At 36.2% G+C, this 25813-nt stretch overlaps 1 long non-coding RNA gene across 1 annotated transcript; it reads right to left on the bottom strand.

The window, feature by feature from the left end:
* Window positions 1-18344: 18344 nt before the first annotated feature.
* On the bottom strand, window positions 18345-20690 carry LOC149268144 (uncharacterized). The gene is made up of 2 exons (XR_016271104.1): window positions 19064-20690; window positions 18345-18938 (listed from the first exon to the last, which is right to left on the bottom strand). It is a non-coding gene; the product is annotated as an uncharacterized LOC149268144 (long non-coding RNA).
* Window positions 20691-25813: the final 5123 nt, after the last annotated feature.

Below are 25813 nucleotides of genomic sequence, written 5' to 3'. Positions count from 1 at the left end.
CATTATACCCTGATTTCCCATTTTCAATGGGCTCAGGGTATAAAAAACTATATTCATTTTGGAAAAAATTTCTGGAATATTTGTCAGGTAACAAACAGTTATGAACTCTTCTTCCTCAAACTCATTCCGCCGACCAAATTCGAAAACTCATACACAATTCGTTTCCAATTCTGATCAGAGGTATGTATATGAAAACAACTTGGCTACTCCAGCATGAGCATCAGCATCGTCGTTTCGTAATTTGATTCCAGTTAAATCGAAATAAAATCTCGCTGCCCTAAAAAGCATAAAAAAAAGAAATAAACTGGCGCTCCTTTTGAACTACTTGATGACAGGGCCTTTAAGTCCTTTCCTGCTTGAGAGCCACCTTTTCTCACAGTTTCGCAACTAGTTGAGTTAAATATAAGTATATTTATATATCATACGATATATTTACATCTCTCATCTTATGCAAAATTTTACTCTCGAAATGAATATAATTTGTAATTTTGTTGACCCTTTTTAGCTCCGTGAAATATGCAAGGTAACTATACTAGAAATTCGAGTTTCATTAATTCTATTAATTACTTTAGCAATTAGAAATCATGAGCCAGACTATATTTTTTCGAGATACCAATAGAGTAGAAGGAGTTTAGTATATCTCGCTGATAAATGCAGATTTGATTTCAATTGAAAACAAGTAAGAACGTTGCAGTCGGGCGATACCGATTGCAGTATACTCATTCACAGCCCAACCGCTGTCAACCATAGTATATAGTGCAATTTTCAAGTCTAGTGCGCAACAAAAAACAGGGCATGATCCCATTAAAATTGGAAAATCATCGATATTGCTATCATCATTGCAGCTAGGATCTACAAATTACATATATCATTTATACAATTTTGATTTTTATTATATATTTATATCCATATATTAGCTTCAAGCTAGCAACAGATCAGCGCGATTTTCCTATACATGTGCACACACTCAGCCCGAGTGTATATACAAAATTTGAGGTCTCTGGCATCAATAGTGTCAAAAATATAGCAGAATTTAAAAAATCACTATACCTTCAGGTCAGATTTGCTACGCCCCTAATAGGCGTAGACTTATAATATATATATATATCATAAATAACCTGATTTCTGGTATATCGGAAACGCACTTTTTAAATCGGAGATATACACGAGTATGTGTTCCAAATTTCAAGTCTCTAGCTTCAATAGCGCTGAAATAGATTGCGTTCATACGGACAGACGGAAGGACTGACAAACGGACAGACGGACAGCAAGACGGACATTGCACAATACCAATATACTCATTTCACTTTCGTGAATGAGTATAAAGAGACTTTGAGAGCAGAGCAGTTATTTTTCTCTAAAATGACATATTTTATTGGTATTCGAACCTTCCTTATTCTTACAAATAGTGTATTTCTTTGGATACAGCAACAAATACAGAGTAGTTTGATATTTGATAATATTTTATTTATTAAAAACTTTTGAAGCTGCGAGGTGGTGATAATTGACCAACTTATTGCTTAATAATTGCTGTGGGACTTATTCGTTGTCCAAATTATAATAAAAATTCAAATTGTATAAAATACACATAAAAATTACACATAAAATCAAAATAAAGTCTGCTATATAAATAATGAAATTAAACGAACTTCATTAAGATATTTTGTTTTTGCTATAGATAGAAATTTTATTAAAAGTGTTTATCAAATCGAAATTAATATTGATTGCATTAGGATAACAGAGGTAAGGATCTGATACTCCTCCGGGAATAATTTTTAACACAGAAACCAATTATCTCAAATAGAAATTTAAGTATGCGACCCTACATTCTGTACGTACGTAGAGTTAATAGATAGATTCTTTTGTGATGGGCTCTTCGAAAGAAACTTTGAGATGCCTAACAGTTTGGGGGCCTGCCTTAGGCACACACCTTCGCTTAGTGAGCCACACCTACCTGGTGCACGTGCTGCGTTGTCTGCATTTGTGCAACGCTTGGCCGATTCGGTTGTTGCCGATCGTTGCTGTTGTCTTATATTGTTGTTGTCTGCAGAAAGATATTAAGTTGTTTTTTGCTGGGCTCATAATTTATGCGCCGTGGTGAGACAAATTATTTGCATACGAAATGTTTGGAGTGGCATTGATTTGACAACGCGCCATGCAAATAAAATGAAGAAGAAGAAGAAAGAAACAAGGAAAACAAGTATGAAAGCTCCAGTCGAAACTGCTCGACTACGAGATCCCCTAAACCTCACAAAAACACTCACACACACACGCACTGCCAGACACGCACGCGTAAACACGCATAGACTACAATGTGGACTTACTATGTGAATCTATTGCCTAACAATTTTTCTTGTGGATGGACTATCTTCATGAAGCTTTCAGATCGTGATTATAACAGAAATGGATGCATTTGCCAAAGCACAAGCTTCTATTATTTATAATACGCCTTATGCAAATTTATGTGAGAGGGGGTGTATATAAAGGTCAGGGGTAAATAAATATACATATATATATATATATATATATATATATATATATATATATATATATATATATATATATACGGACAGGCGGAATACATATATACACTTTTTGGGGTCTGCCACGCCTCCTTCTGCCTGTTACATAATTTTCAACAAAACCATTATACCATTATACCATTTTCAATGGTTTCAGGGTATAAAAAGACAAACTGCAAAAGTAACACACGCCCAACCGGATCGGACCAATACATACTATACATATATAATAGAAACGGGTCTGTATGTTTGTTGCTGAGCCAACTAATCAATGAAATCTATATCAATATCTAATCCGTGCGATCATTGTTTATTGCTCATTAGAATCAGCTGAATACCCTGTAGTAAGCTGTCGCTGCGTGTACATCCAACTATCTGTACAGCTTGGCATATTCTCAATGTGTAGAGTAAGTCAAGAATTAGCTTATGTCTATTATCTGTGATTTCCTCATTTTCTTCTGCTTTGGGGGGTTTTTAGAGCTGACGGGACGGAGATGTGGGGTAGGTCGATACGCAAAATTATCTAAGGCAGCAAATTATGTTAGTCTATATGAGTGTGAGATGTTGCGAGCCAGCTTAATAGAGATTTGCCGACTGACGGACATACGGACGGACGGACGGTCAGCTGGTTGGCTGGTTGGCAACCTGTTGCTTTGTATATGCTAAGCGTTTGCATTGATATTCCTTAATTTGCTTAATAATCACCGTCGCTGGCCGACTGGCCTGGCAACAGAAAACAGAGCCAAGGCAGCAGCAAATACCGAAATACCCAATATACATATTATATGAGAATTGGTTAAACAAGATGAAAACCTAAAAAGTTGCCACATTAATGCTAAGAACAACAATCGAAATGCGTCTCCGACCGTATTATTTCTCTCATTTTTTTATTTTTATTATATTTGTTTAGTTTTTGATTGGGGCTGCTGCGACTATCTCTGGGAGATGCTGCGCACAGCAATCCCATTTGCCACGCTCGGCAATCAACTCGATGTAAAAGAGTTGGCCGACTTGGCTTGGTTTTGGCCCGGCCACTTTGGTCATGGACAATTGGTTTCCATCGCTGCGCAGCGCAGGGACGTGGAGTACATAAGGAGAGGGGGCGGAGCAGTGTCAACAATCGGTCAACTAATTGTCGCAATACGCTGGCCACGTTCGTTTCTGGCCATGACGAATTGCATCAAAACTGAAAAGAACCACTTTTAAGCACACATTCTCCAATACTACAGCTACAACCATCAAGCCGCACTTATGTACATACATATATCGAAAGTGGTAAAAGCGAATTCCCCTCCCGCCTGTTCCAGATTTGATTGATTAATAGAGCATTCGAGCAACGACCATTTGCTGGACCTTAACAGTCGCTAAAAAAATGTGTGTGTATGTGCGTGTGTGTGCCACAGATATAAGCACCGCCAAGCCATCAACGGCTCTATGGACTAACACTAAAATATTATTTTTAAAAATTAATTTTTGATTTGCCAAGTAATTTACTATAACGAACAAAAAATCAGCTGAAATGCATACTAAATACTTGACTTCCGGCAATTTAAGTCAAATGCACTCATCTCTGTATAATATATTCACAAAGCGATACTCCCCTTTATATCTCTACACATGCTGCAGAAATCAATACCGCAGAAAATTTCACTTGAAAGCCAAAAAAGACAGATAGAGAGAAAGAGAGAGAGAGAGAGAGAGAGAATCATTTCATTATACCCTGTACCCATTGAAAATGGGGTTATAAACAATTAAGTTCCCGTAGTAAGCCCACACTGCAGCCAATGCGTGTTTATGCGTGCATGCGTATGCCTGTGTGTGTGTGCATGTGCGAATAATTAAATATCAGTTGTCCGAAGAGTTTAGGGGATCGTAGTCGAGTAGTCTCGACTAGAGCTTCTTACTTGTGTTCTTTAAAGATTTACCGATGTACATATATAGAATGCTTCTAGCTGTCACTTAACCCAATAATACATATATTAGCAATATTAATTGAGTATCGAACTCTTTCAGCAATAGATATTTATAATCACAGTGAATATAGCTCTTTAACGCTTTGAATTCATATTCAAATGAATAAATCTTAAAAGATTCCAGTCAATATTTGTGTATTTTCATTCAAATCAAATTGGTCAACCCTTAATACACATTCTATAAAGTACTCGAAGGCTTCTAAATATATACATATGTATATGTAATGACGTTTACTCAAGTTAATTGATCACATACAAATTTTGTCAAACTTGTAAACTAAAAACTAGCACCAAAACTTCCCTTGTGCTCATTATTCGTTCTTAATTTATTATAATGATAGGTAGATGATATATAAAATTTAGAGTCAATTGTTAGTACCAAAAAATAATGCAATATGTATGTATACATATATGAATGGAATAGCAACAACTAACTGAACCTAATAGACATAACTGAATAATGTCTTTGTCATCTAAGTTTAGGTTGCAAGAGAACTTTATTATTGAGTATTCGCCATTGAATTGATTTGAATTTAAATTCGAAAAACGGATCGTTTTATATGGATTTGTGTTTCTGTTCAAGATCTTATTTAATTAATTCACACCTTTTGCGCTCACTTTTGTAAAACTGGCTTAATGAAACAGAGGAATGGGAATTCGATTGGAATTTCATTATATGTATGTATATAATCTTAAAATTCGGTGTACGTATTGTGCGCCTAATGATATATATATATATATATATATACATCTCAAATATATTTATGGGTGTGTGTGTGAACGTCCTTTTCGTGGTAACGCTTTTATGTGCGAGGTTCTGTGTATTAGTGAATGTGTTTGTTGTTGTTGACTGCGCTCTAAGTGGGTTTCTAATGAAGGATGCGCAGGAATCTCACTTCCAAGAACTAAAATCACCAACAACAAAGCAAGAACAAAAAAAAAACAGCTCTCTTAATATGCTGCCAGAGGAAGCAAATGATGAAAAAGAAAAGAAACCCGCAGACGAAGAGTGAATTTTGAGTCAATGACTCCATTAAATGCAGTTTGCTGAATACATTATGAGTTTGCCAGGCATCGCTGGGCAACAGGTTGCCCCATGCGTCGCCCACTTACCACTTGCCACAGCCATAGCATGCAGAAAACGCCGAAATACCTTAAACCGGAAAGCACTTTATTAGCAGACAGCCAATGTATTAGAGAGTGAGTATATCTCTCTATCTTTCTCTCTCTCTCTCTCTCTCTCTCTCTCTCTCACTCTATTTCAGTTTGTCTCTTTCTCAGTCTCTCCCACTCTCTTTCTTCTTGTCGCACGAAACACATTAACGACTGCAGCTAATGCTGCTTCACAACTTTTGTACAGTACGGAATGACACATCGGCTGTATTATGTTAGAAAGCCACGCCCATTTTTGAGTTGTTCCAGGATGTTGCAGGCAGCCAAAACAGTCAATAGAATCCCATCTAGATTTATTTGACTAATCTTATTTTATTTGACTAAATTGTGAATAAATATACATACATATATTAATTTAAGTTTATCATAAGTTTATTTTGTCTAACTGAAATATTTAGTGTGTAAGTTCTTTCATAATAAAAATTCGTTTTCTCCATAGAATTGTATTAAATAATTGAGCTGTGCATCATTTGCGGAGCCTATCTCATACACTCAGAGGCACAAATTCATGTATATACATATGTGGAGAATACTATATAGTATATTAACATTTATTCATTTTTATCATGCACAATTACTGCAATTGAAAGATGAGCTTTTGCTGATGGATTTCAAGTGAAGGAGGGCGTAACCGACTTTTAGATAACCTAATAAAGAACTTTACTGTTATTCTATTCATATCATATCTGCTTTATGATATTTACATTACAAATGTCGGCTTCAAAAATACCTCTGAGTGGTGTTTCGTGCATCTTTGCATAGATTCCGTTAGTAGTTTGGTTCTTAGATTCAATTCTTGTCAGCAACAGAATTGAGTAACTACTCTAGTTGATATTACACTAACTAATCTGATGTCTTGGTATACGTAATTGTTTACAATAGGAGCCACAATTCACGTCTAGCCCGTTTGCTAATATAACAAATTAACACTTAAGTTACTGACCCATGACCCATGCTCGCCCGTTGCGAGTCGCGACCTACCCACAGCCAACACGCACACATCTGTCCACATACATGCACATATGTATTTATTCAGTCTATCCGAGAAAAAAAAGTGAAATTACCAAGTGGGAAAACGGTACAAATTTTATGCAAAATTTACTGTGTCAACATTTGTTGTCGCTCTGTATCTCTTGTGTGCTTTGTGTGTTTGGCGAAACTGCACACTGGTTCCGCTTGAATGAAACCACGGCCATAATTACTTTTTATAGAGATAGAGGGCTGAAACTTTTCACCAATGCTAATATGAGATAATGTTTAAATCTGGCGTTAAATGTAATATAATGAGTGATTCCCAACCCCTCCAAAAAATATATTTAAAAGCAAGTAAGAAAGCTCTAGTCGAGACTACGACTACGATATCCCCTGAACCCTTCGAGCAATAGCTATTTCAAACATTTTTCGCGTCTTTCTGCTTACACAACCCATTGAGAATAGGATACCAGGGTAAAATGGTTTTGTTTTTTTAATTTCGACTTTCATATTTTGTATTTTTGACCTCTGGCGGAACCACTGTGCACTGTTTGGCACTGTTTGCTGGCTGGGGTGGGGCTGGTGGGGGCAGACATTTTGCGATTGCAGCTTTGTCGACTTGTCATTGGGGTTTGAGGTGGCATGGGGAGTGTATTAGTTGGATACATACACAGACAGTGAGAGCGTGTGTGAGAGACAGAGAGGCACACTCACGCAGACATCACGCGCCTGGCTTGGGTGCCATGCAAGTCATGGGCATAGAATGAAGCCGTGTTCTTCGTAGCCCGCGGGTTACACAACCGCTCCCCCCACGTAAGCCGTCTTGATCGTGCGTTTGTTTCCCATGTGTATATGTGTACGCATGTATGTGTGTATGTGTGTAGCTGCTGCTGCTGTTATATTGTTGCTGTTGGCTCTACCTCAACCCCTCCCGTTGTTGGTTCATTGAACGCCAAATTTTGAAGGCCATGAGTTTTGAGTTTTTTGTTTTTTGTTGTCTTTTTTTTGCGCTTTCTGTTTAGCTTCTTCTGCACGTTGCTTTTGTGCTTATTGTTGTCTTTGTCGTCGTCGTTGTTGTTGTTATTGTTTTCCCTTTCTGGTAATATACATATGTATGTATGCTTGCCGGCGTACGGCTGGAAGTATATGTGAGTGTGTGCGATTGGGGTTGGTGTGGAGGGGTCTGAGAGGCGTCCATAAGCTTAACATACTTGCGTTTGCCTTAGCTGCGTAGCTACTCTACAATACGAACACTTTGACGCATCTGTATCTGCGTGTTTGCGAGTGTGAGTGTTTGTTCAAGTATCTTGTTATCTACTCCGTGAAAGACTATATCTGTATCTGTATCACGTCTTAGCTCTGTCGTCGCAATTTACGCACTTCTTTTTATTAATTTGTTGTATGTATACCCTTTACATGTAGTGGAGAGTGGAGAACAAAAAATGAAAAGAATTTGGAATACAGGCAATGCATACGCACTAAAGAAGAGTATCTGTAAAGTATTTGTATGAAGTAAGAGTGCTCTAGTTGAGACTGTTCGACTAGTAGCTTTCCTGAAGCCTGCAAAGAAATGATATTCCAAACATTCTTTTCTAGATATAGATATAGATATAGATATAGATATAGATATAGATATAGATATAGATATAGATATAGATATAGATATAGATATAGATATAGATATAGATATAGATATAGATATAGATATAGATATAGATATAGATATAGATATAGATATAGATATAGATATAGATATAGATATAGATATAGATATAGATATAGATATAGATATAGATATAGATATAGATATAGATATAGATATAGATATAGATATAGATATAGATATAGATATAGATATAGATATAGATATAGATATAGATATAGATATAGATATAGATATAGATATAGATATAGATATAGATATAGATATAGATATAGATATAGATATAGATATAGATATAGATATAGATATAGATATAGATATAGATATAAATATAGATATAGATATAGATATAGATATAGATATAGATATAGATATAGATATAGATATAGATATAGATATAGATATAGATATAGATATAGATATAGATATAGATATAGATATAGATATAGATATAGATATAGATATAGATATAGATATAGATATAGATATAGATATAGATATAGATATAGATATAGATATAGATATAGATATAGATATAGATATAGATATAGATATAGATATAGATATAGATATAGATCTATCTGTATAGCAGAAAAAAAGCGAATAATCATTGAAATATCAGTTGCTCAAAGGGTTCAGAGGCTCTCGTAGTCAAACAGTCGACTAGAGCTTTCTTTCTTATGTTCTTAGCGCCTGGCACCAGCGTACAGTATCAGCCGCAAGCGCTGAACAACAATATTTTAAGATCGTTAAGGCAACTACATATATATGTACGTATATGCTGCCAGAACTGCCAACCTGTGCAATCATGTTACGAAGCTTCTTTTTATGCCCTGAACCCATTTTCAATGGGAAATCAGGGTATAATGGTTTTGTTAAATGTATGTAACAGGCAGAAGGAGGCGTGGCAGACCCCATAAAGTATATATATTCTTGATCAGGGCGAAGAGCTGTGTCGATATAGCCATGTCCGTCTGTCCGTATGTTTGAATGCGTCGATCTCAGAACATATAAGAGCTAGAGACTTGAAATTTTTTTTCCTAGGTACTTGTGTGCTTGTGTGCGTGTATGTGTGTGTGTGTGTATCCGTGTGTGTGTGTGTTTGTGTGCGTGTGTATGATGTGTGTATATGTCTGTGTCTATGCTTGTGTGTGTGTATGTGTGTGTGTATGTGTGTGTGTGTATGTGTGTGTGTGCGTGTGTATCTCGCGTAAGCAGAAAGACGCGAAAAATGATTGAAACAGCTATTGCTCGAAGGGTTCAGGGGATCTCGTAGTCGGGCAGTCTCGACTAGAGCTTTCTTACTTGTTCATTCTATTTTGGCTAGATACAGTCGTAATTTTAAATCTTTCCTGATTGGTTTGGCGCTGATTTTTACTTGCGTATACCCTGACAATTTTGAAACCGCAAAAGGGGTCGCTCAACTCTAATTCAACTGACAGAAAGCGAAATTGCTATGCCTTTATCTTTATATATGATATCCAACTAAAGGATTGAAAATCTAGAACGCCGTAATAATATTTTACAGTTATAGTTTTAAGCTTTATTTTTGAAGCACCTTTATTTTAACTGTATTATTAGTTTATTGTTTATTTTAGTTACAGGGTATATCTAAGTTGTCCTCTTTTATGTTTACTGGCATTTTTCGGTTGCCGTTCTCAGAACCCGTCTTTACGCGTGCGGTTTATTTTATGTTTGTTTTTTTTTTTTTTTTTTTTTTTTTTTTTTTTTTTTTTTAATTCAAGAATTTCAGCCTAAGCAGTCACACACACAGAATGAGATCGATATACACACGCACACAGTGAGAGTTCAGCGTAGTGAATGGGACTCTTGGCTGGATGCCTCGTTAAAATGGAAACTACTTGGACTTCGAGGCCCACTTGAAGAAACGGCATAAGTTTTGCCATTTTGCTGATTTAGCAGAAATCAACAAAACCTCAAATCATCGATCGAGAGACAAACTTCCATTTGAGAGATCAGTTAATAGAGCTGATAAATGATAGATACACTTTTGGCTGCGGAACAACAATAAAAACAAAACAGAATACAAAAAAACGAGTTTCAATAGCCGAGCCAACAGATACCCAATACATAGATAATTAATACGAAATCTCTTTCACGCATAAAAAGGAGCACGCATTAAGAATATATGATACATATGCTACTTAATGTTGGTCAGATTACCGACGCCTGCTGCTGTAACGAACATTCGCACTCATTCATTGCATATTTTTTAATGAGCACAGGGTATAAAGAAACTTTGCAAAGCAGTGGATTCGCGCTATAAGCGGAGTTCAGTGTCAAGAAAAATTTAAGTGTATATATGTATATGTATGTATATTTATATATATATATATATATATATATATATATATATATATATATATATATATATATATATATATATATATATATATATATATATATAAATATATGTGTGGGTGTGCGTCTGTGCGTGTGTGTCTAATTATATGGTAATATAGGCATACGAATGTACATATAAATACAAGCATACAAATGTACATATAAATTACTTTTATTAGAGAGCGAAGCCAACACTGTCAAGCGATCGAGCAAGCGACCCTAGCATAGATATATTACGCCATCCCATCACTACGTATAAGTAATGTTAATGAGTTAGTCATGGTATATTGGCTAGGCCTATAGATTAAGTTGCTCGTAATCAAAGCATTGCGAACATGGGTCAATATACTCGACTCTAACAAATTGAATATGCCAAAATCAATATCTAATCAATCAAGTGTGTGTATGTTAGTATACACATGGCATTAGAGTACCAACTCAATGCAGCCTTTGATCTCATCTCGGTCTGTCTTTGAGGCAATTGAACGATAGGGGTGTTCGTAGACAAACAAAAACACGCACGCACACATATTTCTGTCATATGTTTGTGTGTATGTTTGCATATGAACCAATTAAAAAAATAAAAAATCAACGATCGCCATCCGCTGATTCGTCATTAACAAGATGAATCAATTTTTAACTTAAGCCTGACAAATTTGAAATATATCTAGATTTATGACCGTCTAGTCTCTGATTTTATAGGTCTTGTCTAATATTTCGATTGATGGAGCTGACATTGCCACTTGTTAATCAGAGATGATTTGATACTTGCTTATGTCTTTTTATATTCTCACGAATTGCCTTTTAATCTAATAGATTATTTATTAACCTTATCAAAATCTTTATGCGCGCGGACAAGGCAATCTCTGTTTTTTTTTTTTATACCCTGAACCCATTTTCAATGGGAAATCAGGGTATAATGGTTTTGTTGAAATGTATGTAACAGGCAGAAGGAGGCGTGGCAGACCCCACAAAGTATATATATTTTTGATTAGGGCGACGAGCTGAGTTGATTTGGCCCTGTCCGTCTGTCTGTCTGTCCGTCTGTCCGTATGTCCGTATGTTTGAACGCGTCGATTTCCGAAGATATAAGAGCTAGAGACTTTTTTTCCTTGGTCCGTGTATAGCACGCGCATATCGTGTTTTGCTTTAAATATCGATAACTCGCTCCGTTATGTTGTTATCGATTAAAAACATTATCGAAAACCAGTAATAAATGTATATCTCCTACATATTTAAAGTCTCAAAATTTTATATGTATACTTATATACATTTTATACAATTTCGATTTTTATCAAAATTAACCCCCCACCCCTAATTCACCCCCTCACCATCACCTTTGTAAAAGGCGTATTTCAAATACTAAGGACTTATGCTTTGGCAAATACATACATATCTATGTTATATTCATAATCTGAAAGTTTCATGAATATAGTCCAACCACAAGAAAAATTATTAAACAATTAATTTCCCATAGTAAGCCAACACTGCAGCCCATGCGTGTTTATGCGTGGGTGCTTGTGTGGGTATGTGTTTGTGTATGTGTGTGTATGTGTTTGTGTATGTGTGTGTGTGTGTGTGTGTGTGTATGTGTGCGTGTGTATGTGTGTATGTGTGTATGCGTCTGTCTTGTGTAAGCAGAAAAACACGAAAAATAATTGATATACCTATTGCTCGAAGGGTTCAGGGGATACTAAATGAGCATTTTTATTAGTTTGGTACAGGGTAGTATCTAGTCGAGCACTCCCGACTGGAGCTTTCTTACTTGGTTTTATTTTATTTTAATTTTTTTTTTTTTTTTAAGACCATGTTGATGGAAACCTGGTCAAAGTCAAAGCAGAACACTCTATCATACATATACATATGCATATATGTTTGCCTCAAAACCACTCTTCTAACTTTTAACGATCACTACAGTCAATATGTTTAGCTATATGACAATGTGACACCACCTAATGATGGTCTATAAAAAAGCTATTTCTAGTTTGAAAATAAATTAAACAAAATGAAATAATCAGTGGGGCAAGTGCTTAGAAATGTAAAGGCATTATAGCAATCAATTCTTTGAAGCAATAACTTCCATTCCTAATCACATCATTTTTTTTTTTTTTTTTGAGTTCCATGAATAATTAAATAAATACATATGTATACGAAAATTCGAAATGAAATAATGCCCATCATATGGGTACTTAGACATGTGGCCTGTGGCCCCAACATGCGTACATAAGTACGGCTTTATCTATTTAGGTCCAATCTCAATCAAGCTCAGTGCTCGGTTCCATTCATAAAAACTTGAAGCACATACACAACCAGACCCATCTTCATGTTGTGGATCATCTAAACCTCAAATCATTGTCATAATAGTCATCGCTTAGCTCAGCTTACGTAAATTGATCTGTCGCTGATAGCACATTATCAGGCGCCCGTACGGCCTCATGGCTTCTGCTGTCAGGCAAAGAATTGCCCGGCTGCGCCTCAAACTTGGGCGACGGTCCCCATAAATCGCGTAAGTTAACTATGTCTTCCCCACGGTCACCCGTCCTAGCCAGGCAATCAGCTAACAGCTCCCAGGTTTCCAGTCTTCGCGTCGATCGCGCCCCTCGACATATGTATTTATTCATCTCAACAGCTTTTATTTTGATTTCAATTTCGAATTTTAGCTGATCGCCCGTGTCCCGTGTTCCTTTACATGTTGCCCATTGTCGGTTGTTTGTGGCGGCCTCTTTGCAACGACAAGCACGAAAAACTGCGGCAACTTGTTTCTTTTTATAATTTATACGTATTTTAGTTTGATTTGTGCGTTTGGCCTTCTAGAAACGCGCACACGTGTTGCAAGTTTTCAATACCACGTAATTATTTATAGTTGCGCAGGATAGTAACATTAACACATATGTATAGTAGAACACTCTGCAAATAACGAGACAAACACTCACAATACTCACTTTCTTAATACCCTGTAAATACTGTACCTATACAAACGATTGTTTAGCATGGCTTTTTATTACTCTCTAAGTAAACTATTTTCAAATCACTAGATATTTGTAATTTTTAATAATATAATTAGCAACGTTTTGAAAGTTTTTTTTTTTTATAAAGCTATTTAAAGATTTTGAACATTAAAATGTAATATATTCAATATTTGTGTGTATGTGTGTGTGTATGTGTATGTGTATTTGTAAGCAGAAAGGCGCGAAAAATTATTGAAATAGCTATAGCTCGAAGGGTTCAGGGTATCTCTAGTCGAGCAGTCTCGACTAAAGCTTTCTTACTTGTTTTTTAATGAACGTATATAACCTTTAAAATTCGATGAATCATCCCGTTATTTATTTATCGATTAAAATCATTTAAGTTCAGGTCAGGTGCCAGTGTAACTAATTGTGAATGATTTTTAATTTGTTTAAATTTGTCAAATATTCAATAGAATATGTAAATCATATGCAGAAAGTTTCAAATTCCGTTAGGTCAATCAACGTTAAAAAATAATGAAATATTTGGCCAATTTACAAATATATGTACGTGCAGCAGCTACAACAGTTTTCGTATACGTGTGCACACATACATTCAAACTTCTTCTAACACATTCTTAGAATCACAGCAGTTAGTTTGGTTTAGTTTTGCTAGAGGGCGCTGCAGCAGTGAATCTATTTCAATTTTGCCATCATAGTTTCGAAAAGTGAAGTGGCGTTGTGACTAACGGCGAGAGAAGTCTCCGGTTCGAATCTAGAGCATGCAATTGATGTTAATATTTTTGTTTCAAAAAATGTATATATGTATTTAATTAAATGAGTTTTCTATTTCTCTTATATTTTTAAATACATACATCGAAACTGATATTTAAACCATACGAAATGTGCGTTTTTATTAGTTTGGTTCAGGGTAGTATCTAGCCGAGCACTCTCGACTAGATTTTTCTTAATGCTCTCTTACACTCCACAATTAAACGACGCTGGACATCGCTTTGGAGCGCGACTTGCTTTTGTATTGTATGCCCTCTGACTTAATTTGGCTCAGTCTTTCAATCATGTTCACAGCAACGCAACAGCATTGTTGGGGTTGTGGGTGATTTCGTTTAATTATAAAACAAACAAAAATTATAAAAAGACCAAAAGTTGCGCCCACCACAATGTGCGTCGCTGCCTATGCGGATCATTAACTCAGCTGCGCTCCTTTTATGTGCTGCCCCCTTTCCAAAGATTTGTTGTTTTTGGCGGCCCCGCATAGTAAACATTGACAGCATTTAGCTTACTACTGCTGCCATTGCTGCAGTTCGTGGTTTCATTCACATGAAAAACTTCATATATGTATGAACGTGGGCAACTCCCATACGAAAACTTTAGCAAAACACACAGAGACGCAGGCCAGTTGCAGCAAATAATTTGCCAATTGAATTTGATGTGCTCTTCTTAACAATCAATATCTGCGAGAGAGCATTATGTATGCGTGGCTTCGTCTGGCTGGGTCTTGGATTTGGTGTTGGTCTTGGTCTTGGTCTTGCCGATTTCCATTCATTAAATTCGAAGCCAAGTCTGTGCTGGCAATTCAAATGCTTCAGCATTTGTCAGTTTTGGAACGTTCGATAGCGTTATTTAAATGCTGTGCACGAGGCGCAGACGCAGTTTCCACTGACAATTTCAGGTACATTGCCCCCTCCCGAACCCAACGATGACGACGACGGCGACAGCGTCGGATGCCAATTGAAAGGCCTACTTGCCATCTATGCTGCCTCAAATGGCCAACAACTTAATGCTAGGCCGGCAGTCGATCCGCATTTGGCGCTAGCTTTTTGGCCTTTCCGTTCTGCGTTTATTATGTGTAGTTGGTGCCAAATTGCTTGCCCCCACAGTAGTAACACATCAGCTGTGGTTGTGTGTGTTTGTATTTGTGCACCCACAATAGACCACTGCGCATATGTATGTATACATATATACATACATGTACATTTATATATATATATTGTGTATGGCCAAACAATTGGCCATTCTTAATGTGGGCGACGCAAAGCGGCGCCTATCATCTGCGCATGGTGTTATACCCGGATGAATGATAGAGTAGGTCGAATATAATATAAAAATATTTGCTTCCCATCATCACATAAAAATTATTTAATTGACAGCTTAAATATTCTTGTATGGAGATTATCTTTGAAAGCATAATCAGTTTTCAGTTGACTTTAGTTTAAACTGATAGCTTAAACTGAAAGTACATATGCTAAAATATATGTATGTATATGTATATTATTTATATATGTATGTATGTATATATGGATCCTACAGTCTCTGGCATCACCCATATATACTAAGTATTAAATAAATTTAATTGAATTAAAATTGATATTTCCATATTTGAATTTTGTAATTCTTGCAAACTATAGATATATATATATATCTATATTTTGGTGAAAAGTCTTCAAAATTGATTTTCAACAATTTGGTTTTATATAAAACAGAGTCGCTTATCATTTTTGAGCTACCCGAAATGCGATAGTGAATACCCATTTAGAAAAGAAAGGAATGAATTTCTGGGTATCTGCACGTAGAACACTACTCAACACTGTTGCTTGTGTGTGAATTACCGCTAATCAAGTGCTGTAACACATACAATTGTATATGTATATAGTAGAATTTGTTGGTTGTTGAATTGAATTGAATGAAATTGTTGTTGTTGAATGGGCCAATATCATAAATATCGTGACTGGTAAATACTTACTGTCGCTTACTCACCGCATTTACTCTAACCATCTGTCCATTTTCATATTGATAGACGCAGATGTATCTGCAGTGAGGTAGTTATTGTTCTTGATATTAATTTTCAATATGTTTCACATACATGGTAGAATGTTTCCCAGAGCTGGCTAGACGCTTGTAGAAGGTACACCTAGTATATTCGTACATCAATCTATCTACCTTACTATGTCTATATACATACATATGTGTGTATTCATAAACTAAAGTACAATTACTTTTTTGGCATGTGAGGTTTCTAGAAAAGATATATCAGAAATGAAAAGCCAGGCGTTAAATTCCAAAGTTTGTATTTAATCAGTTAGTAAATCATCGGAAATACCTTAAAAGTCGACTGGTTCATATGAATCCTACGCGACTCACGACTGGTTTAATCAAACATATTTAATTGATTAGCTGGCCGTTTTTGCTTCCTAGACTTGACTCGAAAATATACTGAAAATCTCCAACGTTTTCAAACATAAATATACCGTTGCGTTATATAATCAATTGTAAATCAATTTTATAATTATACCCTGAACGCATTGAAAACGAGAAATCAGGGCATAATGGTTTTATTCAAAGTATGTAACAGGCAGAAGAAGGCGTGGTAGACCCCATGAAGCTGAATCGAATCAGCTCCGACCGTCCGTATGCATGAACGCGTAGACCTCAGAAGATATAAGAGACTCAAATTTCTTAGGTCCGTGTATATCTCGCGCATATTGAGCGTTTCTCAAAAGATCGCGTATTTGTGTGTTCGTGCGTATGCCTATGTGTAAGCGTGTGTATGTGCATTGTTTATTGTGTAAGCAAAAAATAATCGAAGAATTAGTCGTAAAATTATCAGTTGCTCGATATATATTGTTGATCAGGGCGACGAGCTGAGTCGATTTGGCCCTGTCCGTCTGTCCGTATGTATGAACGCGTCGATTTCAGAAGATATAGAAGATATACAGCGCGGATATTGAGCTTATCACTAAAAATCGATATCTCTTCCCGTTCTTTTTTTTTATCGATAAAAAATCTTATCGAAAACCAGTTATAAAATTATATCCACTATACCTTTATTGCTAGAATCTCAAAATTTTTATGTAGGCTTATATGCAATTTATACAATTTCGGTTTTTTTAATTTACCCCCACCCTTATATCCAAAGGGCGTATTTCAAATACTAAAAACTTGTGCTTTGGCAATTACATGCATATTTATGTTATAATTATAATCGTATGTCCACAAGAAAAGTTATTAAACAATTAAGTTCTCATAGTAGGCGCACACTGCAGCCCATGCGTGCTTAGCCGTGGATGTTTGTTAGTGTAAGTGTTTGTGTATGTTTTGTGTGTGTGTGTGTGTGTGTGTGTGTGTATGTGTGTGTGTGTGTATGCGTGTGTGGGTGTGTGTGTGTGGGTGTGCGTGTTTCTTGTCTAAGCTGAAAGACGCGAAAAATTATTGAAATGGCTATTGCTCCAAGGGTTCAGGGGATCTCGTAGCCGAGTAGTCTCGAATAGAACTTCCTTACTTGTTTTTCAACTATGTTTTCTTTTGATATTCTCCATATGTGGAAAACAAGTGATTCTATTGACTATATTTATTATATACCACTTAATATCTATAACCGTACTTTTATATTCTGAACCCATTGAAAATGGGAAATCAGGGTATAATGGTTTTGTGAAAAAGTATTTAACGGCAGAAGGAGTCATCGCAGACCCCATAAATTATATATATTCTTGATCAGCACGACGAGCTGATATAGCCCTGTCCGTCCATCCGTATGAGTGCGTCGTCGTCTCAGAAGTTATAAGAGCTAGAGAGCTGAAATTTGAATAAATAGAATAAATAAAAATTCATTTATAGAGAATTTCAGTTTGGAATTTTTTATAAAACTACTAGCTGGCCCGGCAAACGTTGCATTGCCCTCTATATTATTTCTAGGTAAAAAATTGTTGAAAGCTATGTTGTTCAGGCTGGGATACACTGATAAATTTATTAATCGGATTTTCATTCAAGCACCTTGTTGTAAACGACATTCTTCGTTTTTTGGTCGGGTGCAAGAACAAATAATGCGGATCGTTTGCCAACACGTGAGCATGCCACGTACAATTGACCATGAGAAAAACACGCATTTTCTAGATTGAGGCCACAAATAGTCAAAGATTGGCCCTGTGACTTGTTGATCGTCATGGCGAAGGCAAGACGAAGCGGGAATTGAATTCGTTTAAATTCAAAGGGCATATCTGTTGAGCTCATCGGAATCCTAGGAATAAGAACTTCCTCATCTTTAAATTTTCCTTTGAGTATCAACGCGTGAATCACATTGCTCATCAGTTTTCTTATCACCAAACGCGTTCCATTGCACAGTTTTGGTTGGTTTAAATTTCTAAGCATGCAAATCATGGAGAATTGCTCTTTTCATAGCTGTGTTCATTTCTTGACGCCGGTCAAGTTGTTCTTCCATATTGCCCATGAAGTATATTTGCAAGAATTTTTGCTGTGCATCTTCAATAGGTTGCAATGATCCAATGCGATGGCAAATCTGGCCTTGAATCTTTAAATTCAAAGCCATAGTTATAGTTATATTTACAAACACTATTTACAGAAATCTAACAAACTACATTATTCAAAATTTTTTTTTTGGCAGTCATAGAAAATAAAATTTTTAACGTTAATTACCTTAAATATCCGTCTCCAATATTTTCCGCCCCAAATTATGTCATTTGGAAACAGGCATTGTATTTTTGAGTGTTCGCTAGAAAATGTCGTGATTCTAGTGTTTCGCCATAAAGCAGGGAACGCAATGGCTATGGTGACCGCTAATGGCAATGTCACTTTACCACTAAGGCAGCACAAACCGGGCGTTTCACCAGCAAACTTCAATGCGCCACAATGCTAGCAAACAACGTCCATTGGACCAATGCAAACTAAACGATTCAAGCTGTAATCAATGGTGCAATCATATCGAAACGCTGCTCGATTCAAATCAATCCTTGAACCATTTCTTATTGCCATTTCACGGGCTGCCTCTCTTTGAGAAGCACGAATTAAGGCCCTTCTTCCCTGGGTACTAACGCGGAGCCTTTCTCGGGCGATTTCTCGCTCTTCGTCAGATAATTGACTCGCGCTATTCCGTTGCCTAATTGCATTATGGGTCCGCCGGGAAAGATTAGATCTTCTAGGACGCGGCATTTTTATTAATAGTAATACTGCCCTCGCACAAAACCATATAAAACAATCGAGAAATATAAATATAAATAATTTACACAAATTTATGTTTGAGACAAACAAATACCTGAACTTTCGAGATATTTAGCTTTTGTAAAAGTCCAAAAATACAATTTTTAATAATTAACTTTTTTTTTTTTTAATTTCGAATTTTGAATTTTGAATTTTTTATTTATTTTTGATTGTTAGGTTTTAATCTTTTGATTTTTTTTTTAATTTTTGCAGATTTTTGATTTGAAATAGCCAAAAATACACTTTCTAATAATTACCTTATTTTTTTTTTAATTTCGAATTTTTAATTTTTTATTTATTTTTTGAACAGTCAGGTTTTAATCTTTTGATTTTTTGCAGATTTTTGATTTGAAATATTTTTCCTTTTGATTTGAAATTTTTTTTTTTTTTTTTTTTTTTTTTTTTTTTTTTTTTTTTTTTTTGAATAGTCAGGTCTGCTCGAGGTCAGGAGACCGTAGACTGACTGACTACATTTGTTTATTTACTTCTACACTATTGTCAAAACTGTCACTGTTACCAAGCCTACTGGGTATAAAAAAAATTTGAACATTTGGGGAAAAAACCGCGTTTTTCAAGTATTCGGCAAATTTTTTCAGTATTTTTAAGACCCTATACTAAACTCGTTGCGGAGACAAATCCAACAAATCAAAAACCATGAAAATTGGTTCAGCCCAAATCAAGTTATAAGCGGTCTTCACTTTTACACAACTTTCTTTTATATATATAGATTTAGGTTTGATGCCTGGAAGAACTAGAGAGAGAAAAAGAGAATTTAAAAGTTTCTGATACTTAGCAATCAAATCTTAAATTGAATTTAGATATGGCATTCAGAAATGCGTATGTATGTCTGTGCCAATAGCTGATCGTGTTGTAAAACGAGGATACATACATATGAATGTCAAACTTGTCGATGAGAAGCTATCCAACCTGCCTGTGGGCTCGGATAATTTGGTTTAATAGTGAACTAACTGTCGACACGTCGAATACCCAATTGGTTAACCGAGTTCATCAATAAAAGTCGAATGATGGCTAAGCGAGTTAGTTAAATTAGTTGTGCGACTGAGTTATAAAGTACGATTGCGTATCTGAGAATTAACCCATAGCATACAAACTCAAGGCTCAGACATTCGCCGCCCAAGTAGTAAACATACATATCTATACACATGTAAGCTACTTATATACATACATAGTTTTTGATTAATAAAGTCAACAAAAAAAAACAAGTAAACAAGCTCTAGACGAGACTGCTCGACTACTAAGCTCTTCGAGCAAGTGATATTTCAATAATTATTCGCTTCTTTCCTGCATACACAAGATACAACACATTTACATAAATACACAAAAACACAAAAACACACACGCACTCATGAACTGTAGTGTGGGATTACTACGGGAATTGTTTAATAACATTTCTTGTGGATGGACTATCTTCATGAAACTTTTAGATTGTGATTGTATCATTAAAATGCGTGCATTAGCCAAAGCTCAAGTCTCTAGTATTTGATATACGTTTTTAAAAATTTAGAACTCCTTACAGTTCTATGAGTCTACATTTTGCGACCCTAGCTTCAAAGATGTTTGAAGAAAAGCTATATATGCGCGTGATATACAATTTTATTATTCAAGTCTCTAGCTCCTATGTATATCTTCTGAGACCGACGCGTTCAAGCATACGGACAGACGGATAGACGTACATTTAACAAACCCATTCTACCCTGATTTCCCATTGAAAATGAGTTCCGGATATATAATAAATAATATAGACAATAATAGAAAATTGCATTCTAGTCGCTCCGGTTTTAAATGCGCTTTTCAATAATCATGTACGTTTCGGCTATGCGGCAGACACCTGTTGGCCCCCTCAAATGGGCCTAAATAGTTTTTAAGCAACTAATCGGCGAGTGCAGCAGCAGCCGGTTCTTGTGGTGACCGTTGGTCAATTTCATGCACTCGTACCTCCATTGTAGACACGCGTCGTTGACCGGGCCACGGGCCACGAGCCACGCATATTGAACAACTTCCGTTTCGTGTTTGGGTCGACGGTTGACCACTGGGGCCTTTATTGCCGAGTTAACCCAATGAACATAACACTTTGACTAATTACCAATAACCGGACACACATACACACATACATGTGCACTCCCACTTACATAAGCATGCCATATGATAGACAATGATTCGTCGATAGATGCGCTTCTGCATAGCGATTAGTCAAAAAAAGAGATATAAAGAGAGGAAGAGAGCGAGACAGAGAGAGAGTGGAAGAGAGATAGAGAGTTACTGAGAAGTTCGATTATATATAAATTTATTGAGATACTCCACAAATGGTAATGGACCTACCTGGCCATATTTGGAAACACCAACTTGTAGCATTTGCAACTTCAACTTCAGCTTTTCCCCTGCTCGAATTAAAACTGGGGAACAAACGTATTAACTTCACATTTAATTTTTATACCCTGAACCCATTTTCAATGGGAAATCAGTGTATAATGTTTTTGTTGAAATGTATGTAACAGGCAGAAGGAGGCGTGGCAGATCCCATAAAGTATATATATTCTTGACCAGGGCGACAAGCTGAGTTGATTTAGCTCTGTCCGTCTGTCTGTCTGTCTGTCTGTCCGTCCGTCGGTCTGTCAATGTTTCAACGCGTCGATTTCAGAAGATATAGGAGCTAGAGACTTCAAATCTTTTTTTAAATGTCCGTATTTACAGCGCGGATATCGAGTTTATCACTAAAAATCGATAACTCATCCCGTTCTTTTTTATCGATAAAAAATCTAATCGAAAATCAGTTATAAAATGATATCCCCACATCTTTGGAGCTACAGTCTCCAAATTTTAAATGTATATTTATATGCAATTTCGATTTTGTTCAAATTTAAAAACTTGCGCTTTAGCACATGCATGCATTTTTATGTTATAATCTGAAACTTTCATGAATATCGTATGTCCACAAGAAAAGTTATCAAACAATTAAGTTCTCATAGAAAGCGCACACTGCAGCCCATGCGTGCTTAGGCGTGGGTGCTTATGTGTGTGTGTGTGTGTATGTGTGTGTGTATGCGTGTGTGTGTGTATGCGTATGTGTGTATGCGTGTATGTGTGTTTGTGTGTGTGTGCGTGTAAATAGAAAGACGCGAAAAATGATTGAAACAGCTATTGCTCGAAGGGTTCCGGGGATCTCGTAGTCGAGCAGTCCATTCTAGAGCTTTCTTACTTCTTTGCTTTACTTTTTATTTAGCTGTCATTGTGAGTCATTCAATTCAATTTGAATAATTTTTTAATGGTTAAAAGTGTAACGCATCCCAAAGAAGATCACTATAGGCCATGGTTATGATCACCATATCATTAAAATTTAGTTTGATGTCATTTACTAACTATTAAACCAATTTTATTTGTCAAATTGCGAAAAGGTAATATAAAACGGCGTGATCGACTTCATCAATTATGTATATTCTTGCATATTCGATCCGTTCGCCTACACCTATGATAGAGATAAATATTCATCAGCTTCCTACGCGAAGATTCTACTATAGCAGGCGCATGATTTCCTTTCTATCCGAAGATCGATAACAATTTCTATTTTCACGGAATCGATATCTTACTTTGACTATTTCATTATAGTCGATAAATTTGGTATATATGTACATATGTAGGCCTCCGAAGCTTTATAAAATTGCATAGTTGTTCACTTTGTTGAGAATCTCTTAGTTGCACACTTGCGACTGTAGCTATCATACTTGTTTGTACTGTGTATGATTTTATTATTGTTCCTTGAAACTCATCGATCGCTTATATATAATCTTCAATATCATTTACCATCCGGAGATAGATGATCCTTCAAAATTTGATCTATAAAAATGAGTGGAATGGAACACTAGACAACAAATGCCATATATTTCCATGCATTATCGGGCTTCCCTTTGGATAATCATTCCAGTAATCAATACCACAAATGTATGCATATTCACATTAAAATGAATACAGCGTATCTCTGGTATACTCGGCTTACTTCCCCCAATGCTGTTGTAATTCTCGGCTGTTTACAGATTGGCCTGGTTGACTGCTGTTCTTTTATTTGTGATTTATATGTGCGCAATAGCCAAGATGGCAGAACTACCTAAATTGATCGTTGGGTTATGCGACTTTCAACTTTGCTCTGCTCTTGCAGTGGCATTTTGTCAATGTCATGCCGCATAATTGTTGTCACTCATCCCATTCCACATACCTGAACCATTTGTATTTCTATTTCGAAACTCGTTCCCACACATACACGCACATATGTATGTATGTAAAACCATTCATCTGCTCACAAAGTGAAGAGTTTATCATATAGTTCCAAGAATCTGTGGTAAGTAGCTAGATTTCAGCTACCTGCCAATCCCTTGCCATTTCACGGTGTTCCGCTTTATCTACATCATTGAGTGCCTGAGTGTCTGAAATATCTTATCAACTGCCATTGCCAGTGTCAATTAGCTGCCCCACTCCGATCTAGCTCCATCAAGCAAAAATAAAAACACACACACATACAGAGCGTGAACAAGACGAAACATAAATCTCCTCTTTAATTTACTTTGGGCAAAATATATCTCGCTGTCTTCCTGCTTCTAACTTACTCAGCCGGTAGATGGCGCCACTTGTTATCAGCGTACCTGACATTGCCACCCACCCCGTCACCTGATCTAGCCGAATATGCCGTTTAGTTGAGCGTGCGTAATAGACGTCCATGCACAGAGTCATAAAACATTCATTTAATAGCAGAAAACGAAAACCCAAAAATAATATTAATAAACTCGAAATCTACGAACCAAAATAAATACTAAACCAAACAATGATTGTTGCAAAGAGTTCAATAAAACTGCGATTTGAACATTTATAAAGTTAATTTCACTGACCTTGCCGAAAGCTTTTACGTGTTCATACATGCTCAACTTTTGAAATGTTGTAACAATCTATTAGTCAATCTGTCTATCTTTCCTTATAATGTACATACATAATTCTTTAAACTACATTTATGTAGTCGATGTGCTGATATTCCTTATAAACTTTTGATCTATCTTGGTAAATGGCATTTGATTATATTATTTAATAAATATTTCAATAAGCTACATTTATGTAGTCCATATTCTAATTTAACCTTTAATCTATCAATTAATTCAACTAGATTCACAATTTCCAATTCAAAGTTAACTTGGATTATCCCCATCAATAAATACAGTTGAGAACATGAAATTTCCTGAGGCTTTACTAAAGGCGTAACTGCTAGTCGATCATTGTTGAATTGATTTTTTACGCCAATCGCTCAAAAGTTGCAGAGTCTGAAATTAAATTAGATAAGCAGAATACAACAATTTTCGAAATTTTGCTCAAGGAGGACGGGGCACAAGGCGGCGCACGGAACTTTAACCGGGAATGGCCATGGACGTGGGGCGCTATGGGACTAGTTTTTTTTAATGCCCGAGCTGTATATGTATGCTATGTGTGACCGTGGCTAGGTTTGATGTTGCCAAGTCGTCATTGTGGCGTCGTGTCGTCAATGTTGGCGTCGATGCTAGCGCCAGCGCTGAGCTTATCAAACACGGAAGCTTTGCCATACAGACACACACACACAGCCACGCACGAGCGAACACACACTCACACGTACATGCGGAATAAGTTAATGGTCGCGTTGCCGCTATTTGCTTTTTATTTCTTATTATAATATTGCCCATGTCTTTGATGTGTTTGATGCTCTTGAAATCTTTCACAGATTCGACATGTTGCTGTATGTGTTCATATAGAGATGACAGGCTACATATTGTAAGCAGTGTTGCCGTTTTTCCTCGAGCAAAAACAGCTGGATTAGAGAAAAATATAAGCCAAAATCAAAGAAATAATAGATGAGAACTAAGCTAATATATTAGAATTGTTTTCTTCTTTTTTTTTATTTTATACCCTGAACTCATTGAAAATGGGACTGGTATAATGGTTTTGTGAAAAGTATGTAACAGGCAGAAAGAATTATCGCAGAGCCCATAAAGTATATTTATTCTTGATCATCACGACAAGCTGAGCCGATAAATCCCTGTCCGTCTGTCCGTCCGTCCGTATGAACAAGCCGATCTCAGAAGATATAAGAGCTAGAGAGCTAACATTTGGCATGCATATCATCTATACCATACGCAGTACAAGTTTATCTTATTTTTCGAT

This window comes from Drosophila arizonae, chromosome X (assembly GCF_054131065.1).
Source record: "Drosophila arizonae isolate 15081-1271.41 chromosome X, UAZ_ARI_1.0, whole genome shotgun sequence".
Lineage (NCBI taxonomy): Eukaryota > Metazoa > Arthropoda > Insecta > Diptera > Drosophilidae > Drosophila > Drosophila arizonae.
This window is presented reverse-complemented; position numbering and strand designations above follow the sequence as displayed.